Source organism: Fundulus heteroclitus, chromosome 13, assembly GCF_011125445.2.
Source record: "Fundulus heteroclitus isolate FHET01 chromosome 13, MU-UCD_Fhet_4.1, whole genome shotgun sequence".
In the NCBI taxonomy this organism is placed as follows: domain Eukaryota; kingdom Metazoa; phylum Chordata; class Actinopteri; order Cyprinodontiformes; family Fundulidae; genus Fundulus; species Fundulus heteroclitus.
The window spans coordinates 4,123,325-4,132,249 of record NC_046373.1 but is presented as its reverse complement, the minus strand read 5'-3'; the positions used below and the strand labels follow the sequence as shown (position 1 = coordinate 4,132,249).

General features: G+C 41.5%; 1 protein-coding gene across 1 annotated transcript in view; it reads left to right on the top strand.

The window, feature by feature from the left end:
- The window catches only part of LOC105931942, a 5,499-nt gene extending 5,230 nt beyond the window's left edge, over positions 1 to 269 (top strand). Inside the window, exon 3 of the mRNA XM_021320654.2 lies at positions 1 to 269. This exon is cut by the window's left edge and continues 1,840 nt beyond it. The gene's annotated coding sequence lies outside the window, so the exon portion shown is untranslated.
- The last annotated feature ends 8,656 nt before the right edge of the window (positions 270 to 8,925 follow it).

The window sequence follows — 8,925 nt, the reverse complement described above, 5'->3', positions numbered from 1 at the left end:
CACCGCTAGATGGCAGAAGAACCAAGTATAATGAATCTGTTGAGTTTCTCTAGGTCTTGTTTCACACTCCTACCTTCTCTCTGTGTAGTCTATATACTTCTAGGGAGGCCTGCAGACACAAATTAATTAATTAATTAATTAATGTAAAATGACATAATTGCTGTACTACTTATCCAGATCTGCACTTATTGCTTTTACTTTGCTGGTATTGTATCTTGTATTGTGTTTCTCTAATACTTCACATCCTTGTAAAGAATCATTTTACTATTAAATTTAAAGGACTATATGTGTTGCTTGTCACTGTGTCCAGTGATTCCTGCTCAGGGTCATCGGGGGACTGAAGCCAATCCTGACAGTCAGCTGGGGAGAGGCAGGCCCCCCTGTAGGGCCTGCTCAGGAACATTTAACCATAAACACACACACACACACACACACACACACACACACACACACACACACAAACACAATTTAAAACTGCTGTTTAAAATACCAGGAATGTTTTTGATTGTAGGAGGAAGGCAGAATATTGAGAGGAAACCCACAGATACAGTGGATCAGTGGTGTCCGAATCCAATCACATGAGCTACTGTCCTGCAGTTTTTAGATGTGTCCCTTCTCCAACTTCTCTTTTTGCAGAGCTGAATGGTCTGCTGATGAGGGAATTCAGCCATTTAGATGCATTTAAATAACAAGATACACCGTGAAATAATATTACACACTTCTTATGTTTTTGCTTGTATTGTGTCACACCTAAATGGTTCAGATCATCAAACAGATTTTAGAACACCATGCCAAAAGTGAAGCTTGCCAGGGACATTCTTGCTAAGTAGCTGGATCTTAAATGAGTGTGAACCTCCAAACAAGAGAATAGTCCCAAACATGTGGTCAGGGAAACTATTAATTGATTTCAGAGAAAGAAAGTAAAACTGTCAGAATGACTCAGGAAATCACTTGTCTCCAATTAACAATCTGTGGAAACAACTAAAGATGAAAGTGCATTAATATATAACTTCTTAACCATGTTAGTGCTACACTCGATCCCATATTTAGTTCACTCCATGAAAATATAATTCCACTGAATGTCCTAGGCTGGGATTCAAACCGACAACCCTCTCTGTCTGAGGGAACCGTACTAATCGCTGAAACGTCACTGTTTTGTCCTTGATTCTGATCCTTGCTGCTTTAAACTGACTGACATCTTCTACGTGTTTCATCTGCGAAAGGCCTGAAGAAAAGATAAAAACCAGGATATCTACAAAATAATGTTTGGCATTTCAAACGCATGAAGTTACCCAGAACAATAATACAGCACTTTGTGCGCAACATGAAACTCCTCTTCAAGTTCATGGAGTGTGTTTTACTTAGAGATGAAAGACAAAACCCCAGTGAGAACGAACTAATTACTCATTAACCTTGAGTCTGTCGGCACTTGTGTGTTGATTACTACCCCCGCCAGGCCCTTTCTGAATCCGGAGGCCTGAGAAGCAAGTTAAAGTGCCCTCCTTGACGAAAGCGTCAAGGTCTGGTGAGTGATGAGAAATGGGATTTATTTTCAGCTGTTACGTCACAGGTGCTTTGTGTGGATTTTCCTGTGGCCTTCTCTCCAATAACATGTTTGTTTTCGGGTCTGGATTTGTGCGGCCGACTGCTGCCGGTGCGGGAAATCCTGTCTGACCTCTCAGCCTGTTGAGATGAAAACACTGCCACTCAGTGACGTCAAAGAGAAGGAATGTTAATTTTTCTTTAAACCTCATTAATTTTGCACCTCTAATCTTTGTGTGAACTGACATTCGTTGGTGCTTCTGAGCTACAAAAGCCTGGAAGCGGATGCCCCTCTCAAACAATGAGTGCTGGATTGTGCTTCTATTCAGAGAAAGGCAGCTAATGTTTAGATGTAAGGTCTTTACTGAAGTAGCCTGTTTGGTCTTAATAGATAAAAAAGAGATTTTAAATATAGAAATGTAATGTTCATGCCCAAACAATCACAGTGGAAGACTGCTGACTTGACAGTTTGATCAGCTCACTCGCCAACACCGGTTACGACGAGGGTAAGATACAACATTTCGTCAAATGTTGGTCGTTCACAGAGTACTGCCCCCAACCATATTCGTGGAAAGTTGAGTGGATGGAAAAAGTGCGGTAGAAAAATATGCACAAGCAACAGCGGTAACCCGAGTCTTGAGAGGACTGTGAAGCAAAACCCATGCAAGACTTTGGGGAAGCTTCACAAAGTGTGAAAGGCATCTGGAGTCAGTACCTCTAGAGCAGGGGTGGCCAAAGTGGGGCCCGGGGGCCATTTCCGGCCCCTGGATTGATTTTGTGCAGCTCCAACTGCAATTCAACAATCGTTTGACGCATCAGCACAAAAAGTAATGCAGATAGTGGGTATTAAATCTTAATTAGGGAAAAGTTATGACAGATAAATTAAATTTTTCTAACAATTGAAAATGTTAGGTACAACACAAAGTATCTTAATTTCATAGTATCAATAGGACCGCATTTGTTCAATGACTGTTACTCAAATGCACCAAAATCAGCTTTTAATTCATTTTTTTTTTAAATTGGCGAAATAGAGCAAGTATTTCCAAAAAAGACTGACTCAAGCCCTGTTGTTATTGTGGAAAATAGACAAAAAAACAACATTTAATCGGGTCCAAAAGAATTTCAAAAATACAGCAAAAAAATGATAAAACCTTTAAGATTTTAAATCTGCAATGAATTACATATCCGTTTTGAACATAAAATCTCACCAACTTGTTTTATTAAAATAGTGCATGATCATAATTGGTGGAGGTGATAAAAGTAAAAATCATTATATATTTTTTGGGGAATTTATTTTTTTGTCTGTTTTTTTTTATTTCCAATTTTTTGGCCCTTGAGTACTGTTGATGCGGCAATTTTGGCCCAGGTGATGAAAAGTTTTTACACCCCTGCTCCAGAGCCACCACACACAGATGTATCCAGGACTTAGACTGTACCAAATTCATGTGTTAAGCCACTCATGAACCAGAGCAACATCTTAGCCGACGCAAGAAGAGGAGGATCTAACTGTTGCTCATTTGCTTTAAAGGGGCCTAGTCACGCACAGTGACTTTACAAATTTCCACAGCAGTAGCTCACTATGGTAGCACACAAAGGCTTTCCGAATAAATTACCACACCCTGTTGGCTCATTATATTTCATCTTTGTGTTTTACACTTTGTTTTTGCTTTATTTATTAGTAAACAAAGCCCTTTTCTGTATATATACCACAACAAGACGACCAGACCAGACGTACGACATTGATCAATGAGTAAACAAGGAGAAGCAATAGAGCAGAGTGAGTCAGCATCTCAATGTCCAGCAGAGGTACGAAAAGAAAGAGGTTAAAGGAGAAATAAGTGAAATTTCACCACTAGGTGGGCTGTTGAGTGCTGTCTATAGACCAAAATCTAAGCCCCAGACCAGTTATCCGTTTCAATTTACATTTTTTAGCATTGAATGTACACGAGGACCATGGTGGGCAGCTCACAAGCCTGCTGGGCTGCGTTGAACAATGCTAAGTGTGTTAGCTGGGCTACCAGCTACTCGCCTCACATAACAGTAGCGCCTGACCCATTGCTGGTCAAACTCCAACAATTACGCTGCATGTCACAATCGTAGCATTGCATTGAATCAACATAGCAACACAAGTCTAACGAAACTCTAACACCAACAAAAAGAAACGTTTGAGTTCAAGCTGGAGAAAAACTAGCTCCGAGTCAAACTGGAGCTGCTTCTGTTTTCGAAATGACCAACGTTGATCCTCATTTTGACGCTTTGCTTATGCATGCGTGGCCGGCCCGGCTTGAAGACAAAAGACTGGAGAACAACACAGAGAGATGATGTGTGACATCATACCATAGTCCATCTAAAAAGACAAATTTTTTAGTTCTGTTTATCTAAAATAATGAAATTTTGTTTAATGCTCCTTTAAGTAGCCTTAACCCTGTAGCTCCAGTTGGTCTCTGACCACACCGAGCTGTTGCTTTAGTGCAAGGCATTGCAGGACAGTCAACTGGCTCTTACAGTAGCTGTATGTAATGTAATTGTCGCCATCTTGCTTTCTGATGTTTACTTATTATTGCCAAAGCGCAAACTTCTTTTCAGGGATAAAAAAAGACAAAGTAAACACTATCAGGATGAACACTTGGTGTATATTGTATTTGAAGATGAATGTGTGTTTTCTTTTTATGGCCAAAATAAATGACTGGGCCTCCTTAAATTAAGGTAAATTTTAAATTTCCTCTGGACATAAAGACCACAAAAGAAGAGCGGAGAGGCAAAGAATCCAAGTTGCTTGAGGTCCGTTGTGAAGTTTATACAGTCAGTAATGACTTGGGTGCCATGTCATCTGCTGCTGTTGTTTTACTGGAGTTTATCCATCCTGGACATGCTGATTTCATTTTCCAGCAGGATTTAGGACCCGCCCACATTGCCAAAAGTACCAAAAGTTGGTTCAATGACCATGGTGCAACTGTGCTTAATTGGCCAGCAAACTGGCCTGACCTGAACCCCACAGAGAATCTATGGTGTATTGTCAAGAGGAAGATGAGAGACACCAGAACCAACAATGCAGATGAGCTGCAGCTTATTTAAAGCTGCTATTAAAGCCACCTGGGCTTGCTTTACACTTCAGAAACACTTCAAATATATCATTCTGCGTGCAATAGATCTCTATGATATGATTTTCCGATTTTGAATTGAATTACTAGACTAGATTAATTCCTTAGATAGACCTCAATAGTCCGCCACGCCATATACTTTGGAGCTAGGACCCTGAAAAGCATAAAACAGTGAGGGTTTTCAGTAAAAAAAAAAAAAAAAAATGGTTGCATGCTGAATTATTTGTTGTTGTTTGGACATGCTGAAACAGGTCAGTGCTTGCCACACACATTCAGCGACGTTAACAATAGCTTTTATGAAAGAGCACCCAGACTTGCCAGGCAGTCCCAGGCCAGACGGAGCAGTGGGGGGTTTGAGGGACCACCAGACTTGCGCTTTCAGCCGTGCCGTTAGGCAGGCCGGTCTTGAAAAGGTGACTCTGCAGGCTCTTGTTGGGCCTCTTCATGTCGTTGCTTCACAACAAAGAAGGCAAAGAAACAGTTCCCCACTCGATGTGTGCGCAAGGAGTTAGGACCTCCTCAACAATCAGGATCCAGGTGCTGCTCGGTCAGCCCCTAATGAAGGCTAAGAGGGGGTTTTATAATCCACGGATGGTATTTTACTGTAGAAACCGACACACACAACGATAGGCTTTTTTTTTTTTTTTTTTTTTTTTTCTGTTTGTGGAGCAAAAATCCCTTTTCGAGGCGTCACGGTTGGTCGGCCTTGCCTGCAGGGCCAGCTCCGCTCTCGTGAAAGGGAGGGAGGGAAATAAAAGCAGCATTGTGATCTCAATTGTGGAACAGAATCGAAAGACTTAATTTGCACATAAAATCTGACGCGAAATCATTTATAAGGTGTTACAGTTGGAAAAAAAAAGAAAGAAAAAGAAAGAAGGCAGCAAACAAGCCAGCATCACTAGAGGTCTTATGTAACAGGCCATGTACGGAGGAACTGGGCCCCAGGCTTTGCGAAGCTGTCATCTGCTGGCGTAGTAAAACAATGGGAGTGAAGGGTGAGAGATAACAGGGCTGTACCCCCGCTGTGATAATAACACAGCGGTGGCTATAGTTAGGGTTCGCTTTGACTCAATTGCTCGCTGCGTGTGCGTGTGTGCGTACGTGCATTGCTCATGTTATGGGGACGTAAATCTGCTCACACAGTCACATCACATTTTGAAGATCGGTTATGTAACTCGTGCAATTATGGGTTGAAGGCTCGGTTAAAGGATAGGCTGAGATTAAATTCGGGTTATGATTAGAACAAGGCGAGCATGAGAAGCCAATGAATCAGAGTGAAGTAGCGTCCTCTGAAGTAATAGAAACAGCCAGGACTGAATTTGGACGTGTGTCAGCGCCAGCGGACACCAGCCATATGCAGAGCTATGCAACTGGTGGATCATAATTGACCCTTTTACGAGGTAAAATCCCTTTTAAATGCATCGGCACGCCACACAGTGCAACATGAGTCATGTCAAATACAGGCTGATTATTGGACTCAAGCTGGGCACACAAGCACTCCCTCCCCCAGCTTCAGATGTGACCCTTTTTTGTGAAAGGCAGATTGTGGCCTTTCACCTATATTCTTAATCCAAGGCCAACTACTCATTAAACCAGTACCAGAGGACGGAACCAAGACGATTCTTCCAATAAGGATTCCTTCAACAACAGAACAGCGACTCATGATAACGTTCCTGGTTGAGGCCAGATTACAGCTTGGAAGGATTTCCAGGAGGTTTCAGTTTCTTCCGTCCCAACCTGCAATTCAAAACCTGGCAGGAACACATTTTCTCATACATGCTTTCTGTTTATTATGTTTGATTGTTGAGTACAAATTTGGAATAGGAACTTATATGCCAGCAAACATTATGTTAAAAAAAGAGACACGCAGGACAGACAACCATGTCCACACATACTCAGTTCTGATTACAATTAAGACTAACTAATTAAACTAATACGGATGTTTTTGGATTGTGAGAAAAAGCCGGGTCAAGCATGCAAACTCAACGCAGAAAGACCGAGATTTCAATCCAGGAGCCTTTTGCATCCGGGTAAGGACTCTAAAAACTGTGACATCGTGGTTGTTACCGTCATTTTTGATGCTGCTCCTTTATTCTTTTGACATCTTTCTTTTTTTTGTGGAGTCACCGTAAGCTAGCGGTCCACCTGAGCCTCCTGTCTCCATTACGCTTTCTCATATGTTACGGTGGCTGGTCAGTGTTCAGCTGCATAGAGAACAACTGGGCGCATGGCAGTGTTTCACTCTGTAGCCTCGAGGTGAACTGGTCTGCTTTTTATCCCAGCGTTCAGTTTTTACTACATTAGTTCACAGAGAAAATTTAGTCAGCGTTAACGCAGCTGGGTCCAGTTTTTTTTTTTTTTGTTTTGGCTCACTATTAGATGTAAAAATTCAACTCGCTCCCTTTATTAGCTTCCAAATTAAAAAAAAACGTTTAACGGGATGTTTCACTTAGTCAGACCTTTAGATTAAAAAGCCACACAAGCCAGTCGCACTGATGTTGATTAAGGTGGCAGGACATTTCTGACGCGTATGTCTTCCTCTCGTAGCCTCGTAAAGACTCAAAGTGGAAGAGCAACATGAAATAAATCGTTCCCTCGACAAAACTTGGCATCAACTAATGGAAGGGATCGTGATCCAATCCCAACAGGTGCTTCCACTTGTTTTTTCCCTGCTGGACCACCTTTTACTTGGAGCACATCTACTACCTTTGTTCCAAATATTTTGGCTGTACAGTTTCTCTGTTAATCTCCACTTGATCTGAGGAGGAGGGGGGGGAAGAAAAAAAAAGAAAGCTGCACCAGCCACTGACCCTCTTGAACCTCGTTCAGAATCACATTTTGTACTTGTTGTGAACACAGCTGGCAGGGACATATTGTGTTCGGCTACTTCCCTTCTGAGCAGGCTTTGGAAAAAGGAAAAAGAAAAATCCTGCGGTCACCTGTGGCAGTGAAAGCACCGCTGCAACCGGCGGCGGTAACTTTCAGCCCCAACGTAACAGGAGATTGCCCGACGTTCACAAGAAGAGGAAGATGTGGGCAACACTGATACGAGTCCCAGTTCCATGTTTTTAGAACTTTAATCAGATTTTAATTTGGCTGCCATTGTTTTCTCTTTATTCTCATTAGCGGTAAAGACTCTTGAAGCTTTCCTAATACTTGTGAAATTTTGTCTCTGCAGTTATCCACACCTCTGTGCATCAGGGGATTTGGAAAAGCATAAGCCATTTATATTGTGGTTCATGAAAAAAAAAAAAAGTCAACAGGAACAGGAGAGTTCAAGTTGAGGTCTGAAAGAACAAAAGACTTTCCAAGAACTGCTCAAAGTTTTCCTGGAAAAGCTATCAGAGTCCCTTTGTTGGCTGTGAAAGCGTTTTAATATGATTAAGAAAACTCTGGAGTGTTTTGAGACCCGTTTTACATGAAGAAAACAAATCACATATATTGTATAATGTTTGGAGATATGCGTCGAGTAAAACAGGTCTGCATCCTAACAGAATGTATTTTTAGAGGTTTGCTCATAGACCTCATGAAAAGACAGATGCATTTTTAAAAGTGCAAGTGCAGCGAGTAAAAATGGACTTTAGTTTCTACCAAGGTGCAGATATGAATGGAAGAAATACATCTAACTGTTAAGAATAAGGGTTGAGTAGACATGTTTTGCAGACAGGAACCAAGGGAGTGTTACTCTAAAGGAAAAAAAAGAATAGAGCACTTTGGATGGAAATACTTTGTTTATAAAAAATAAAAAAGAAGTAGATGTCCCTGCTAAAAGTTTTTTATCACTAGTGTAAAAAGACACTCCAGTCCGCAGTGTTGTACCCCTTGCTAGTATTTAGCCTCGTCACTGTGGCTATCTGTGAGCACATCTCACTCAAAAGGTGCGCAACAAAACACGCAGTTTGAACTGTTATCAGGAGTGCTCTCCAATCAAGGCAGCATATCAGCACTTTATTTTAAGAACATGTTAAAGGTAGTCAGCGGTTTCTCCGGAAATGTAGGAAAGAAATGTCCAAGTCCCTTTTTGAGTAACTATGCATGTGCAAGACAGTCTTACTCTTCTGCTCCTCAGGGGGATCATGTGAAAAAATGTCCAAATCTACTCTTATTTCTTTTCTCTGAGGCCTTCGTCTTCTTCTCATAAACATGTGCGTGGTTTGCTTCTTGAGACTCTCAGCCATGTTCAAAGTATCCGATCGGATACATAAAGACTAGAAGTAACGCATGCCTAGCCAGCAAGCAGGAACTAACAAGAAACGAGCACACACACACTCACTTATGTTGC